General features: G+C 35.8%; 1 non-coding gene across 1 annotated transcript; it reads left to right on the plus strand.

Annotated features, from left to right (window-relative positions):
- The first annotated feature begins 9,110 nt into the window (after positions 1 to 9,110).
- On the plus strand, positions 9,111 to 9,217 carry LOC130727099 (small nucleolar RNA R71). The gene has a single exon (XR_009015137.1). It is a non-coding gene; the product is annotated as a small nucleolar RNA R71 (small nucleolar RNA).
- Positions 9,218 to 9,925: the final 708 nt, after the last annotated feature.

A 9,925-nucleotide genomic window follows, 5' to 3' on the forward strand; every position in this document is an offset into this window, starting at 1 on the left:
TTACTATAAAATCAGTTTTTAACCTATTTTTTGATGGGCTTTCTCATCCTTCTTTACTCCTAAACCTAATAAACTCTTGGGAGATGATAGCTCCTTTGCAAGTGTACAAAGTTGCCTGTAGTAATAAATTATCGATACCTCGAGGATTGTGATTCAATACTAATTATATTAACTTCTAGTATTTAGATTATGAAAATAAAAACCAATTTTAAGGATTTTGAAGATTGTAACAATCACTAATAAAAAGTAAAAGCGAAAATCAAATAGTTTATGAAATCAGGTGAGAAAGATAGTACTTGGGTCCTGTTTCACCTATTCGGCTTATGCCTTCATTCTAACAATGTTCGTATGAATTTAATTAACTTCTCTACGACGATTTAGCCTATGTTCTAAGATGTTGATAACTCACACGCCCTAGACTTTCAATTCAATTACTAAGTCTGTTTTACGAGCACCTAGACCAGGGAATTGAAGATTAAGTTCTATTTAAACTAGCCAACGCAATTAGGTTCTACTCTTGAATCAAGCAGTAGGGAACGCCTAATCTAATTGTTTCATTGTTTCTCTAATTCCTAATCAACTTCCGTTCTCATAAGAATCAGTAAATTACTCGCATGCATTCAAGTATAATCAAGATAAATTAAAACAACTACGTAGATTAATAAACAAATTCATATGAAGCAAAGATTCGAATCAAAACATAATCCTAAAAAGGATCCGCATCCCAAGTACTAAAAGAAGTTTAGTCAAGCATGACCATAATCAAGAATTAAAGAGAAAGAAAATAGCACCTAAAATCTCCAGGAGAAACCTTGCAAAAGCTCTCAAAACCCTAAGAAGTCTGTGCTCAATTCCAATCACCAAAAGTCTCCCAAAAAATAAAATAACGTTCAATATATATATATGATCCGCCCTCGTTATCTCCCTTCTGTTTCTTTAATTATTTCCGTCTGCAATCACTGACTCTTGATTCAAACCAATCACAAAAGGAATTTGTCACGTGTCAAGTTCTGGTTGGACCAAGGTTTAAATGGTGGAATCTAGTGCTTCTCGCACAACAGTCTTACGGTTGGCCTGTGCCAAGATCGCGCCACATGGCATGGAGGGAAACATCAGCCATCAATTTCCTGCATGTGTATGGGAGCTCACGTAGACCACCAGCACCGGATCTGATTTATTCTTTTCTTTTTATTCCGAAAATCCTAAATAAAATAACAAGATAAATCAAAATCAAATACTAAAAAGATAATAATTCAAAAATAAACAACTTAAATCCTAACTAAATCTATAATTTAAAAAGTACTAATTAATGATAAGATAAAAACTACTAAAATCTACTAAATCATAATAAAAAATCTTAAAATCCTAAAATAATTAAAAATCCGAAAATTACTTAAAAATATCATAAAAACTAATTAAAACTCAGAAAATAAATTAAAAATAAAATAAAAGACCCACAAAAATACCCTTATATCCCCGGGTCAACACACCACTATACTCAACGACAGCTTGTCCTCAAGCGTAAACTCAAGTAGCTTGCCCTCAAGCACATAACTAATCACCCCTAAATCAGATGCCAAATTTGCAGTCCAAGAACATAGGGTTCATCACAGCAGTTCATGCAAGTGCTAAGATAAGAAAGTGAATAAACTTCAGTAACAGAATTACAAGCAGTAGGAAAACAAAGTCAAGAGTCCATATACAATTAAGCTCACACATCTCTCAGCTCATGAACAAACAAGTACAGTGCATCAAACCTGGCTATCTTTCAACTCAAAATCAAATAAGACAGCAAAGCAATTAAGAGAGACCTCATAAGGTTGTAACGTGGTCAAGGGTGCAATGTAGGTATGAAATTGAAAGAATTGACAACTCAAAGGGCTACCCAATGTTGGTTAAGTGATCATTTTTCATGATGCACAAAGGAGCAATAGATTCAACACATTTAGGCTCTCCCTCTTATTCCTTTTTTTCTCCTTCATTTGGAACAAAGTAATGAAGTGATTGGGGAATATAGAAAATGGGATGACCACCCCCATAACCTTACTCACTTATTTCATATTTTTTTTCTTTCCCTTTGTTCCGAGGCACATACCTCAAATTTTACATTTTTTCTTTTCATTTTTTTTCTTTTTTGAGAGAATAGAAGCCTTCACTTTTTAAGCTCTTTCCAATTTTTAAGTAACTAAGATCACTTAACAACCAAACAAATCACCAAAGCAAGGCATCAAATAAATAATAATTAAGGCTCAAAGGGGCCACTAAGGGTAATATGAAAGCAAATTCTGAAAGCCAACAAAAATTCCTATAAGTCTCTCTCTGAATCACAAAACTGCACATATTCAACCGAGGTGCAAATCAAGACAGGTTCAAGCAAGTACAAGTATGTCAGAATATTCACTCAACACTCAGAAACAAAGGGTAAGTGTACCCATAATCAGAACTCAAAACAGTGTTTCCAAGCAACTCAACTCAGGTTCCCAAAGTTACCCAACTCTCATTCTCTTAACACAAACAGTTCCCCACATGTGAATCGCCCCAAATAACATATTTTCAACAATTTTCACAAACAAAACAGGCACCTAAATCAAGGGTGAAATCGCTTAAGATATGCAAGTAATATGGTGCAGAACACAAGCATATACGGGTAGACAAACTCATAAAAAAAGAAATACATACTGCTACTAGCACAAAGTGAACATGCAAAATAAAAGGAACGTGGTTTATAAATTACTTCCCTGTTTGTTCCATGTAGATACAACACTTGATAGTACCAGGACTTCATCAACAAATGGGGTCTCCAACCTTGTTTAAACTTTTTTCAACGTAAACATTTTAGTCCTTGTAACATGAACAAACACATCAAAAATACCATAGATAATTGCATCTCACATAATGTAAAAAAAAAGGTAATTTTTATGATTAAAAAAAACTAATAATTTTTTTTTTGAATTTTTAAAATATTTTTCTATTTTTTTATTTTCTGGAATATAAAAAAAACAGAATAAAAAAAATAAAATAAAAAAACAGGAAATTACGGGCCTGTTTGATTGTGTTTTCAATTTTTTTGTTTCCAAAACTGTTTTGTAAAATAATTTTGACAAACTATTTTCTAGAACAATAGGAAAAAAAACTTTTTTGGTAATTAGATTTTGAAAACTGTTTTAGAAATAAAAAAACAAAAAAAACTTGTTTGATAAATTTGTTCCAAAAACATGTTTCAGAAACTAAAAAATAGAAAACCTGTTTGAATACATCTTTAGCAATCAAATTAATTTTCACTCCCCACACCCCCAAAACATATATAGCAAAATTACCAATCCCGAAGCCTCTCCCAAAGTGTGTTTCAGCTCTATTTTTTTTTTTAAAATAGAAATAAGCCAATGTCATTGATGTTGAAATTTACAGGAGCATGAAAGTTAACATCTAACAAGCAAGTAGTAGTTAAAATTATACACATGATGGATAGCCATTAAGGCATTGAGCCACATACGATCTCGCTGGAGAAAAGAACTCACAGCAACAGTGCAGGTGGAGCAGAGGTTATTAAACTTAAGTAGTTAAGTATTAGCATTCGTTTTGACACTGAACTGTAAACCTTGACATCTGTAAGACATGCAACCCGATAGAAAATTATTTGCTTTCATGTTTACCCCAATAATAAGGGAAAAGATAAAGTGACATGTTTGTATAAGTAGCACATATAAGATAAGTGATAGCATACAATACACTTATATATAATGTCATTACAAATTCTACATAATATATAGGCTTAAATGCATTTGTTGCCCCTGATGTATCGCTAATGTGCAAAAGACAACCCGACTCTTTTTTTGTCGACGTTTGTACCCTCAATGTTTTGAGAAAGTATAGCGAATGCCCCTCCGTCAGATTGACGTTAAAAAACTAACGGAGGGGCTGACGTGAATTTTCTTTTTTTATTTTTCTTTTATTTCCTCAGATGCCACGTCATTAAATGAAAATAAAAACCTTGAAAATTTGTAGGAGAGGTTCGAACCCAGGACCTCGTAGTGGCAAAACACACACATTACCAGTTGAGCTACATGGAGAATTGTTTAGTTTAACAACCGGATTTTATTTATTTCATATATCTTCTTCATCTTCTTTCTTCTTCCCTTACCAATCAAACTCTAACCTCACCATTGTTGCATCTGAGCTTGTGCACTTCGATTCTGACTTGCCCCATTACAAAACCAAAGATGGGGTGTGCAGAGATCCTTCTGGCAATGGCAGAATCGTTTCACCCATATTGATGTGGGTAGAAGCTCTTGACCTCATCTTTCAGAAGCTTTCAAAATCAAATTTCAATTTTTCCAAGGTTGCAGGTGTTTTTGGGAGTGGACAACAACATGGTAGTGTTTATTGGAAGAAGGCTAGTTCTCAGATTTATTCATCATTGGATGCTAAGAAGCCATTGTTAGGTCAGCTTGAAAGTGCCTTTTCCTTTAGGGAGTCCCCAATCGGGATGGATTGTAGCACCACTAAACAACACTATTATAAGACTTTTTCTTATAACAATTTTTTCCTGAAATAATAGAACATTTAAAACCTTTCAATTAGTACAACAACACTATTATAAGACTTTTTCTTATACTTTTATTTATTAATGAAAAGTATTCGTGAAAATAATTGTTAACGATGAATGTAAAAAATTAGTAAGAAACCATAAACCTTAAAAATGAGTATAATAAGATATATAAAATATCATCAATGTATAACAATCTTTAATCCTAAAATCAATATAATTATAACTTAATAAATAAAGTAAGAACATAAATTAAATTTGATAAACTAGTCATTTCGATGTGCCCACATCATATTTGCAATCTCATCTCTATATGTTGCCATTTGCATTGCTCCTTCATCAGATAACCTTGATAAGTTGTCATTATTGGAGTTTGTTCCCTCTATGCCAGAGCCTTCATTCATGGTGCTAGAACCTTCATTCATTGCATCAATTTCTACAGGATCCATCCCTTCCCATATTGTAAATAATTCATCACGCAGATTCCACTTACGTATATAATTATGAATAGTACAACATGCTGTCACTATGAGTCGCTGCCTAACAGGTTTATATGAAGTCATCAATTTTAAAATTGGGAATCTATTTTTTAAGACTCCAAAGCAACGCTCAATCGTCATCCTTAGAGATGAGTGTCTGTAGTTAAATAATTCTTCACGACTCCTAGGTTGTCTACCTTGGCCCCTATATTCTTGTGCATGATATCTTTCACCCCTATAAGGGGGGAGGAAACCTCCGGTACATGGGTAGCCAGAATCAACAAGATAAAAAAAACCTGTATTAACGAACTATGTATTAATGATTCTTTATTTTAATCACACAAAAAACTCTCATTATAAATGATAATATGTACCTATAGGTGGCCAAGGAAATTCTGCATTTGGATTGGTAAGTGCATCCAAAAAAACTTTTGCATCATGTGCACTTCCTTCCCATCCTGAATACACATATGTGAACATCATATTGAAATCGCATGCACACATAACATTTTGTGTGATTGTTGTCTTTCTACCTCTGCATGACACTTGTTTTTCAGCAGGTACCCATGCGCTTACATGTGTACCATCGATTGCACCTACACAATTCTATAAAAAAAAGCCAAATAAAAGAAATGTAAACTAGATCAAAGAAATATCGTAAGACATTTATATAAATATGACATTTATGATGAAGTGAATTACCTTGAACCAAGGCTAATATTTCTTGTTATTCTTAATTCTATCAGGCAATTCTGTGGACTCTAGTTTAATCAACTCTTTTCCCAGCCGACATACTGACCTTAATACTACCTTGAAGTAACGAGAAACTGTTTCTGTGGAATGTTGGAAGCGGTTTGCAACAACTCTATGGCGAACTGTGTGGCCAATTATGAACAAAAACATGACAACTTTTTCTTCAAGAAGGACATCCCACCTTCCAATTGCAGCGACAGAACCCACACCCAACAAATTGAAAATCAGAACCCAAAAGAATGAAGAGTAAAGCCAAAACGAAAAAAAAAATTGTCACTCAATTCAACAGAAACGAAAACGAATCAGAAAGAAGAGTAAAGCAAAAAACAAACGTGAAAAACATTTCTCAGTCAATTCAAGAATTATATAAACGAAAACGAATTTAGTTCACCATCATGTTAACTTCACTGAATGAATAACAAGAGAAGAAGAGGAGCAGATCATTGGCAAGAGAGGGAAAAGAAGAGGAGGAGAAAATTTACCTTGAGCAAGAGAGAGGTCGATTTCAAGCCGCAACCCACACTGAGAAGAAGAAGCGTTCTGAAGTTTGGCAGAATGATCAACGTGTTCTGTGTTATGTTGTGTAGAAACCCTATTTTCTAGTTCGTGATAATTACGAACGTGCCATTACTGAGAGATGCAAAAAACAACCTGTTCTCCGTGTTTTCTATGTTTCCAGAACAATAATTCAAAACTAAAAAACAAAAACAATTTTTTTCTGTTCTGATTTTTCTTTTTTAAAAACAAAAAAATAGGAAACAGTTTTTAAATCAATTTTGAGAAAACAACTTTATCAAACAAGTTTTTTTGTTTTTAAATTTTATAAAACAGAAAACTGTTTTTAAAAACAGAAATCAAACAAGCCCTACGTTTTTTTTTTCTTTTTTTAAAAACGGACTAAAGCAGCGGAATCAACAGAACTGCAGCAATAGACTTGCGCTGGGCAGAAACGGCGCAACCGCGCCATATTTGGCGCTGCAAATTCCAGTAAGCTTTTTTTTTTTCCCTTTTCCGAGCTAATGCAGCGGTTTCATTGTTTCGCTGCTATAGAGTGGACAGAACCGCCACTAAAAGTCCTTATTTTATTAGAATTTTCCAAACTTAACCAATTTTCAGCTCTTTAACCTATGCAATGCATGAGACTCTACTACACACTAAGACTCAAAATATCATAAAAGCTCATACTAAGGAATTTTTTTTTTTAATAAAACTAACAGTACGAAACATAAAACAAAAGGAGAAAATCAGTAGAACTAAGAAAGCAAGACGAAAATGAAATTAAAACTATCACTTGGGTTGTCTCCCAAGAAGCGCAATTTTATAGTCTTTGCTAGACTCCCCTGGACTCAGAATGTCATCCGGGGTTTATTCCAAAGTGCATTGCACTTTCGGGATCTTTCAATTGAGAACACACATTAGTTAGATTTTTGCATGCAACCTCAAGAGCAAAAACACAATCATTAAGTTTAGAGTCAAGAGGGATAGAAAATTTTTCTTCTTTCTGACGCTTTGACTTCCATTGGAAGCACCCACCTTTTACCTTCTCCTCTTTTTGCTCTAAGTTGATCTTCTCCTCTAAGTTGACCTTCTCCTTCGGCTCTGAGTTGACAACCATGCTCATTGAATAGACTTGCTTAGTTTGGTCGCTCTGTGCGTCTTCCTTTTTCTTCTTATTTGTTGCTCCAGCTTTTTCTTTAAGGAAGAACTGCTTTAGCTTTTCATCACTCCACTCTTCCATCATCTTCACCAAGAATACATCATTCTTCTCTACTGGTTTTGCCTTCAGGTCAAATATGTTGAAAGTGATCTTCTCATCAGCTACCCTTAAAGATATTGTTCCTTTCCCTACATTTATTTTTGCGTTTGAAGTGGCTAGGAACGGTCTTCCCAAAATTAATGGTATTTTAGAGTCCTCATCCATATCAATTATCACGAAGTCCACCGGAAACTCGAACTCTCCTACTCTTACTAGCACATCTTCAACAACTCCCCATGGAGCCACTATGGAGCGATCCGCTAATTGAAGCATCATCATTGTCGGCTTCAGTTCTCCAACATTAAGTCGCTCAAACATTGATAGGGGCATTAAGTTGACGCTTGACCCTAAATCACATAAGGCTCTCACTTGCTTTGAAGCCCCAAAATTAACAGGTAGGGTGAAACTACCTGGATCCTTTCGTTTGGGTGGAAGCTTCCTTTGTAGAATAGCGCTACACTCCTCAGTAAGCTCAACGATCTCATTCTCTTCACTCAACCTCCTTTTCTGTGAGAGTATCTCCTTCATGAATTTAGCATTTTGAAGCATCTTTTCCAGAACTTCAGAGAATGGGAGCTCTACACGCAACTTTTTGAACATAGATATAAACTTGGAGAATTGCTTCTCCAACCTCCTCTTTGCTATGTTAGTGGGGAAAGGGGGAAAAGGGACTTTTGTAAACTTTTTTTCTAATTCTACTTTTCTCTTTTCCTCTTCTTTTTCTTTCTGTTTTTTTCTTATTTTCTCCTAAAGGTTCAATATCTCCTACAAACTCATCATTGACATTATTGTTTTCTACAATTTTCTGTTTAGGCTCACTCAAGGTAGCACCACTCCTAAGAGTTATGGCAGAGCAATTTTCTTTAGGATTAATGACAGTATCTGAAGGAAACATACCTAGGGGTCTTTCTGACATTTGCTTGGCCATCTGTCCCACCTGAGTCTCCAAATTTTTTATAGCAGCTTCATGATTTTTGAAACTAGTATCTGCTTTGTTAATGAAATTCTCCATCAATTCTTCTAAGCTCTTCTTCCCATTGCCACTGCCTTGATCCTGATTCTGTTGAGGTCCTGAATTCTGAGATTGGAATCTTTGATTTGAATATTGCCTCTGATTATTTCCTCCTTGATTGAAGTTGTTCTGTTCCCTCCAGGAAAAGTTAGGATGATTCCTCCACCCCGGATTGTAGGTGTTGGAATAAGGATTATTTTGGGAATTTCCCAAAGCCTTGACTTCCTCGTCAAAATCTGCACCGCAATCTTCACTTGCATGAGGACCACCGCATGTTCCACAATGGATACTATCCACATTAAATATCTTGGCTGCCTGGAACTGTCGTTGCATAGCTGTCATTTGTTGAGATAATTGCTTGTTTGAAGCAACCATCCTATCATACGCTTCTATTTCCAGTACACCCCTTCTGTTTTGGCGGTCATTGGTAGAGTTCACTGCACTTTCAGCCATTTTATTGATTAAGTTCCAACCTGCTTGAGCTGAAAGAGCTTCGAATTCGCCACTAGCTGCTGCTTCCAAGTTTGATCTGGCAGAATCAGCCAAACCTGTGCTCCCAAAGTGAGGTTGTGCTGAGGGAACTTCCTTAACAGTTTCTTGAACCGCTCTAGAGCTTCATGGAGATTCTCAGTATCTTCCTGTTTAAAAATCAGGATGTCGTTCTTCAGCTTCCTTAGCAAGGTACGAGGGAAAAACTTTTTAGTGAATTTATTAGCTAAATCTTCCCAAGTTGTTATGCTGCCTTGAGGTTGGGAGTTGAGCCACTCCTCAGCTGTATCCCTTAGTGAATAAGGAAAGAGTTGCAAACGAACAAGCTCGGGGTTGGGAAGACGTGTAGTACTGCAGTTTCTGATGAACCGCTCTAGGTGAGCATGGGCATCTTCAGTGGCAGATCCTCCATATTGATGTTGACTGATCAGGTTGATGAGTGCAGGTCTGAGTTCAAAGTTCTGAGCCTCGGCATTCTGAGGGGCTATACTTCCTGGGTAATCATAACTCATGACAGGTTCATTCAGATCCCTGAGGGGGCGGTTGGCCTCCTCTAGCTCTCTTTCTTGCTGGATTCGGCGCACGGCTTCCTGCACCTGTTCCTCTTGAGTCCTTGCGAACTCCGCTCGAAGTCGCGCTTCCAATTCAGCATTCGTTTCAGCTGCCATTGCAGATGCTAGGGCTCTTCTTTGTTGTGCTAACCGGTAATGAAAGGTGCGGTCGATTTCTGGATCAAAAAGCAATGCCTCTGGATCAACTGTACCTCGCATACACTGAACACACTAATTAGAAGCACCCGTTCAATAAAGATGAAATAACAAAAAAAAAATTGAAAGACAAAAAATCTAGACTAAAGAGATTAATTAAAACTAGTATTGGAAAGACAATCC

This window comes from Lotus japonicus, chromosome 6 (assembly GCF_012489685.1).
Source record: "Lotus japonicus ecotype B-129 chromosome 6, LjGifu_v1.2".
NCBI lineage: Eukaryota > Viridiplantae > Streptophyta > Magnoliopsida > Fabales > Fabaceae > Lotus > Lotus japonicus.